Source organism: Mus pahari, chromosome 12, assembly GCF_900095145.1.
Source record: "Mus pahari chromosome 12, PAHARI_EIJ_v1.1, whole genome shotgun sequence".
NCBI lineage: Eukaryota > Metazoa > Chordata > Mammalia > Rodentia > Muridae > Mus > Mus pahari.
The window spans coordinates 25,999,019-26,005,911 of record NC_034601.1 but is presented as its reverse complement, the minus strand read 5'-3'; the positions used below and the strand labels follow the sequence as shown (position 1 = coordinate 26,005,911).

General features: G+C 50.0%; 1 non-coding gene across 1 annotated transcript; it reads right to left on the bottom strand.

Moving 5' to 3' along the window:
* Positions 1-3,813: 3,813 nt before the first annotated feature.
* LOC115065124 lies at positions 3,814-3,942 on the bottom strand. Its single transcript, XR_003844927.1, has one exon. It is a non-coding gene; the product is annotated as a small nucleolar RNA SNORA17 (small nucleolar RNA).
* Between the last annotated feature and the right edge of the window lie 2,951 nt (positions 3,943-6,893).

The following is a 6,893-nucleotide window of genomic DNA, read 5'->3' as shown; positions in this document are numbered from 1 at the left end:
AGTTTGGTAATAGGTAGAGGATGAGAGGGGCGAATGTTCACTTCATTTTTCGTTTGTAGCTGTAACGATCCACCCAGGACACTGCAGTCACGTCTAGCAAGTTTGAGATAAGAAGGAGTGGCTCCACATCTGGCTGGATAGGGAGAATGTCTGTTGCTAGCATGAACCTGGCTGCCAGCAGAGGCATACAGCCGTGCTCTACCCTCGCCTTTGTCCAGACATGCTGGACATACATGCATGGCTGGTCAGCGATGAGCCGGGGACTAGTAGCCAATGCATGGTTGGGGGCTGGTGCTCACCATTTCTGCTTGGACCCCATAAGACAGAATTCAATCACTGGCCATGCCTCGTTGCAAGGGGGATATGTATATCACCTGCGTCCCTAGAGGATGCATAAACACTACCACTTCCGCCACACTGATAGCTCTCTCCCTGTGTGACGATAGATGGTGTCTAAGCCAGGGTCATCAGGAAGGCTCCACGGAGAAGGGAGCCTGGGTCTGGAAGATGCAAGCTTCTCTCTGAGATGCACTGGATGCCGCTTCCTCTCCCCCCATCTGTCCTTCTTGCATAGCCCAAGATGCATGGCATGGAGGTGATTCTACAGATCCAGTGGAGTGAGCTCTCCCCTCATTTTGGGAGGGTCAAGGAGGACATCCCACTCTTACTCACGGCAAGGAGGCAAGTGGTAGAAGCCTGTTTGCCATGAATGGTGGTGAATGCAGAGACCCGTGACTGCCCAAGGTACTGATAACTAGGGATGGCTTAGGGGCTGTCTATAAAGATATGTTTTTTAAACATTGTATTGGTTCTTTGTGAGTTTCACATCATGCACCCCAAAACTACTCACCTCACCCTCCCCTCGTACCCATCCTTCACCCTTGCAACCTCCACAGCCCCATCAGCAGAGAGAAAAAAAATCTTGCTGTGGAAGCTGTAGTGGGTCACAGTGTGTCTCACAGTATACCCTTTTGTTCACACTTCTTTGCTTGCAAAGGTTCGTTATAATGACTTGTTGGCCTGATCCCGAGGCCTCTGGCTTCTGCTACTCCATCAGTATGCAACCTCACTGGGCCTCCTCTCCTGAGGTGGAAATTTCTGGTCAGTTTGGAAACTCAGTTGTGTCATGTGATGTTTGTTTTGCGGAAGCAGACACCAAGCGAATGTTTTGCTAAGAACAGACTCATGTTTTTCTGGAAACTGTCCTGTGAAAGGGCATGTGCTATTTTGCTGGAGTGGATTCCTAAGAGGGCATGGGATACCTAGAAAGAATTAAATATAACCCCACAGCCAGTGAGATGATGTTGTTGCATTGGTTTGCCTTGCAATGCTTTGCTGGTCTTCACTGATCTCCAATTGTTGTGACTTTGTAGAGATAAATGTACCAAAGACTTTCTGGCGGCAGTCCAGCTACTTCTTGCCGCTTCTGCTGACTCACACCAATTTGGCAGGGCCTTGTGGTTTCTTCTGGATCAAGCTGCTGCTGCCGACTTGTGTTTGGTGACTCTGTTGAACTGGACTGCTGCTATCCTGACAATGATGATTGGAATCGCCCCAAAGATCTACTTCTAAATGGGTGCACAACCTCTGTTTCCTATGAACTTTTTCCTTTCCCTACCTCTAGTAGGTGGGCTAGAAGGGAGGTTGAAACATTTAAAGAATCTTTATTAAAGTAGGTTTTAAAAAAAATCTAAGCCTACAGTATCCTGTTGTTGTCCTGTGTCATGACTTTATAGTTTGAATCTGTAAGACCAGCCCCTTCATGTGCTCCAGCAGTTCATCAGTGTGGTAGATGTTGGGATGGGCCAATTCAAAGCCCTGGATCTAGGCCTGAGAGGTATCTGAGCTGGTCAGCCTGCAGGCTCTCATACTATCATGACCTCGGGCCTGGCTCACCAGCAACCCTGCAGTTGCAGAGCTGGCACTACTGTGCTGCCCAGGCAAGGTGCAGGGCTCTGTCTCCCAAGTGTTGCAGCAGGTAAGGGGGAGGGCCAGCTCTCCCTTCTCTCATCACCCCAGGGCAAGGGATGAGGTGAGAAAGGGTATCTCTCCCTCACCATGATGCCTCACAGCAGTCAAGTTGTGGGGCCAGCTCTCCCATGCTCACACCCTTGGGGCTGGCTCACTTGTATCCCCACCCCCATTTCTCCATCTCCCACCCCCACCCCCACCCTCTGCTATCAGGGTCAGCTCTACTGTGCAGGGTTTCATCTCCAGTATGCTGCAGCAGGTGAGGGGCAGGACCAGCTCTCCTGCTCTTTACCCAGTTGGAGCCAGCTTTCCCAACTGGTGCCTGTGGCAAGGACATAAGGCAGGGGAGGGGATCTTTCCCTCACTGATGCTACTGTATACCAGACAAGAGGCAGGGCCAGCTCTCCCATGCTCATGCCCTTGGGGCTGGCTCACCTGCAACTCCCACATTCAGGGCCAGCTCTACTGTGCTACCCAGCTGAGTTGTAAGGCCACTCACTCTCCTGAGTACTGTAGCTGGTGAGGGGCAGGGCCAGCTCTTCTGCTCTTATGACCCCAGGGCAATGTCACCTGCTTGTCACGTGCAGTGAGAGGCAAGGTAGAGAGGAGGGTATCTCGTTCCCATCCACACCACCTCACAGATGAGTGGTAGGGCCAGCTCTCCCATGCTCGTATGTTCAGGGCAGGCTCACCCACAACTCTCGAGCTGTGTGGCCCACTCTCCCAAGTACTGCAGCTGGCTAGGGGTGGGGTCAGCTCTCTTGCTCTCAGGTTCCCAGGGCCAGTTCTCCCATGATGCCCAGGTGAGGGGTGGGACCAGTTCTGCACATCCTTCAGACATTGACATGTCCCCTGGAGGCAGCCCAGACCTTGGATGTTTACCTGGCCTTTGGTGGTAACAAACTACAGGGTCATGAACCCAGACATGGCCCATTGTGGCAGCATAGCCAGGACCCCACATGGTTTCAGGTGGCATCGCCGAGTACTCACATCAGGCTGTTCTTCACTACCTTCAAGTCTCCAATACTGCCTCTATTCATTATGACCCCCATATCCTGCAGTTTCTCATTCTCTTCCATTTCTCCATGTCTTTTTTTTTAAAAAAGATTTATTTATTTATTTATTTATTTATTTATGTGAGTACACTGTAGCTGTACAAGATGGTTGTGAGCCTTCATGTAGTTGTTGGGAATTGAATTTTTAGGACCTCTGCTCACTCCAGTCAACCTTGCTCACTCTGGTCAACTCTACTCGTTCAGTCCCTGCTTGCTCCGGCCCAAAGATTTAATTTTTATTATACATGAGTACACTGTAGCTGACTTCAGACCACCAGAAGAAGGCATCAGATCCCATTATGGGTGGTTGTGAGCCATCATGTGGTTGCTGGGATTTGAACTCGGAACTGAACTGCTTCAGAAAAGTAGTCAGTGCTCTTACCCTCTCAGCCATCTCGCCAGCCCCTCTCCATGACTTTCCTACTCCTCTTAGTGGTGCCTGGGGTCTCTGAGTGTCTGGGTCCTCTCAGGAGTGCTATGCCCAGCTCATGCATTATGGTGCTGGACAGGGATCATCATGGGCAGGGTCTGCCCTCTCAGGCCTGTGTGGCTTAGATTGGTGGTCTTCTCAGGCTAGCTCCCTGTCAGGGCACTATGACACTGCTTTGGCGGTTGTCTTGGGCTCACTCCTTGCTAGGCCTGCCCAAGTGGTCCCTTTTGAGGGTCATGTCTGGGGCTTACTCCCATCCAGGGCCCATGATTACAGGTGAGGTTCTTCTAGCCCTCGGCTTGCTCTGCATCCTGGAAACCCTTGTGGGCTTGCCTAGAGGGTCCATTTCTTTCAGGGACTGTTAAGCTACTGATCATTCAGATGTTCACAGGTCAGGACACTGAGTGTAGACATAGCCTCTCCTCTCTGCCACCTATTGACACACATGTGACACAGCAGCCACACCTGTATACCTCTAGGGGCAGAGGCTATAAAGATATTTACATCACCCGTTCTAAGGCTAATAGACACTGAGAAGGGACAGGAACTTTGTAAGAGACAGAAGATAGGGTGAAGGCTGTGAATTGCCATCCTTTGAGCATGAAGGAACCACTGTGATCAAGAATTCACAACGGTGGTACCTTCCCTGGCCCCACACAAGATTGGCCCTGGGAACATTCCATCATGGAAGTGGGAGGAGCTTATGGAGTCTTATGGGGCCATACCCCTCAGTGCTGAAGAACTATTAGCTCAGAAAGATTTGGGGGTGGGAGTCACTCTCTTCACTCACATGTATACGGAGGATCATACCAGGCTCCAGTGAACAGACCCAAGCGCATGGTCACACAGATGGTTCTGCTTAAACCCAGTGGGTCACAAACCAAACCAGACACCGATGTGAGACAGAAGTTTGTAGGGCAGACCTGGGGTAGATGGGGTAGGAGGAGGATGGCAGGCAAGGTGAGGCTGGTTAATCTTCATCCTGTGCCTGTGTGGAATTGCCCAAGAACAAACTGAACATCATTAAGAAAGGAAAGAAAAAAAAAGGTAGTTTATCCCAAATATCTCAGGCTACCTGATCTGCATAAATGAGCACAAATTTCCCCTCTCCCAAGGACAAAATGTGGTCATTCTATGAGTAGAAAAATGGACCTTTTATAGCCCATAATCACATATTCATGGGGGGAAATGCACTAAAAATCATTCCTCTGTTCGTTGACTTGAGTGCGATTTTTCTGTAGTCCTTGTGTAATGACTATGATTTTGCAGTAATGGTATGAAGAATAAACAGGCCACTATTTCTCAACGGTGACACAAAGTCAAGTATGGGAAGTGCCTCATTAGGCAGGGCAAGGACAGGGGAGAGCGCCTGTGGCTGGGGAGCTGGGGATGTTTGGGCCCCTTTGCTGATTTCTCTGGAGTGAAGGGGTGCAGGGGCTCCGGGGTGGGATGCTCTCCTCACCCCCCACCTCAGCAGGCACGCCCCCTATGCTTGACCATCTCAGGAGTACCAGTCACACCGACATCCATCATTCTCTTTGTAAAATAGGTCACGCTCTGCCTGGCCATCAGGAAGGCTCACCGTGGGACAAGGTCTGTAGGTCTGGAGAAAGAGATATACTGAATGAACATTCTAGAACTTTTCTTGCTAGATTCTCAACCCTGGCCTTTTGCTCTCCTATGTGGCTCTGAGGGGGAATCTCTGTTCTTCTTTTTTTTTTTTCCCCTAGAATATTTTAAATGAAAGAGACTGTTTCAAAAGAGCAGATCTGTGGCTAATTTGAACTACCTGTGCCTGCTGCTAGCACAGCTGTTCCTGAGGTCCTTAAATTATTCATAAGGAACAGGACATGGATTGCTGTGGGGTTTGGGGACGGGAAGCCTGCATACATCTGTTTAGATTAAACACTGAAATCCTGAGAGGTGTCACTCAACCAGACTTCAGTGTGTACCACCCACTCAGACTTAGGTGGGTGGCCCTGCTGTAGAAGCCTGGATGTGTCTAAAACAACAAAGAGGGGGATGTCTTCTGCCCCTGTCCCTCCCCAAGGCTGGTGTTAATGGGCTGTATGTATTCCAGTCATGGAGGCATGCTCCGCACATCTGCTGTTTACAGATAATGGTGTTTGGATGGCAACCTGGACCTATCCACTGGATCTTATAGCCTGAGCAAAGCCGTGTGGCTTTCCTGAGGACGAGGGGAATCTCTGGGCTGGGAAATATAAACTGAAAGCCTTGAGAGGCAAGAGGTTTTTAGTGGACATGGAGGACCCCTGGGAGGGAAAGCTGAGGACTGGTACATGAGTTTATGTTCAGAGCTTGTAGACAGAGCTTGGTTCCAGACTCAAGCTGGACAGTCTCATGCAAGCTGGCAATCAGGTGAACTCTTTCACTCAAGATGATGGCACATTGTAGCCTCCATCAGAGCAGGCACTATGCCAGGACTACACCAGCTAATGTTCACAGGAACCCTCTGAAGAAGATACTTCTAGGATCCTCATTTTAGACATAAGGAAGCCAATGCCTGAGACGGTTGAGACTTAACCAAGATCGCACAGCAAGTGCATAAGGAGCTGGGTTTCAGACCCTGTGCTTAGATTTGTTGTTAAACACAGTGCTCGTTCCCTGAGCCTCAAGGTTCCTAGCCAGCAGCTCATGTTTGAGCTAAAGAACTGATCTGGGAGGAGGGGAGATGGGCTCACAGACCTCCCCCCAGACATCCCAATTTAACCATATCTTGCGGTTCCTCAACAGCCGTTTCTGTCCTTTCTGTACCTTTCTATCTCCAGCCCCAGATTACTTGTCATGGCACATCCTTCCTGTCCGTCTAGACTGGTGTTTTTGCTGGTGGGAGGAGAGAGATTTCTCAAATCCATAATGGTTTTATATTCACCAATTCTTGGGTTGCTGTCAATTTCATTGTCTCCAAGAAGTACAGACTCGGGTCACTCATCACCCTGTGCTGACTGGGCAGCTCTTTTGTCCCAAACCAGGAATGAACCATGGGTCCTACCCTTAAAGAGCTCACAGTCTGACTGGGAGACACATCACTGAATAGAGCAGTTATAGGACAGACCACATGACCCTTAGAATGAGGCTCTCTGGCTTCATACACAAATTAGTCCTTTGAAAATGAGGGTGACAAGTCTGGGATGGAGCCTGACTATTAGTTGCTGGGTGCTGTGGGCTGTGCCTGATGCAGAGAAGTATCCTTGGGTGTCTGTGCATTCCTGATGCTCTGAGGGATGGAGTCATGGGGTTGGGAGGTTGGGTAGGAGCTTCAGGGAGGAATGAGGTCCGGAGAGGGTGTTCTGCTGGAAGCCCAGGGGAAATGGACAGACTCCTGGGATGACTTACTCGGGGGACAGGATGGGTCTGGTTCTACCCCTAGACACATGTTTTGTCTGCTCTGCCTTGATGTGCTCTGGGCAAGTCAT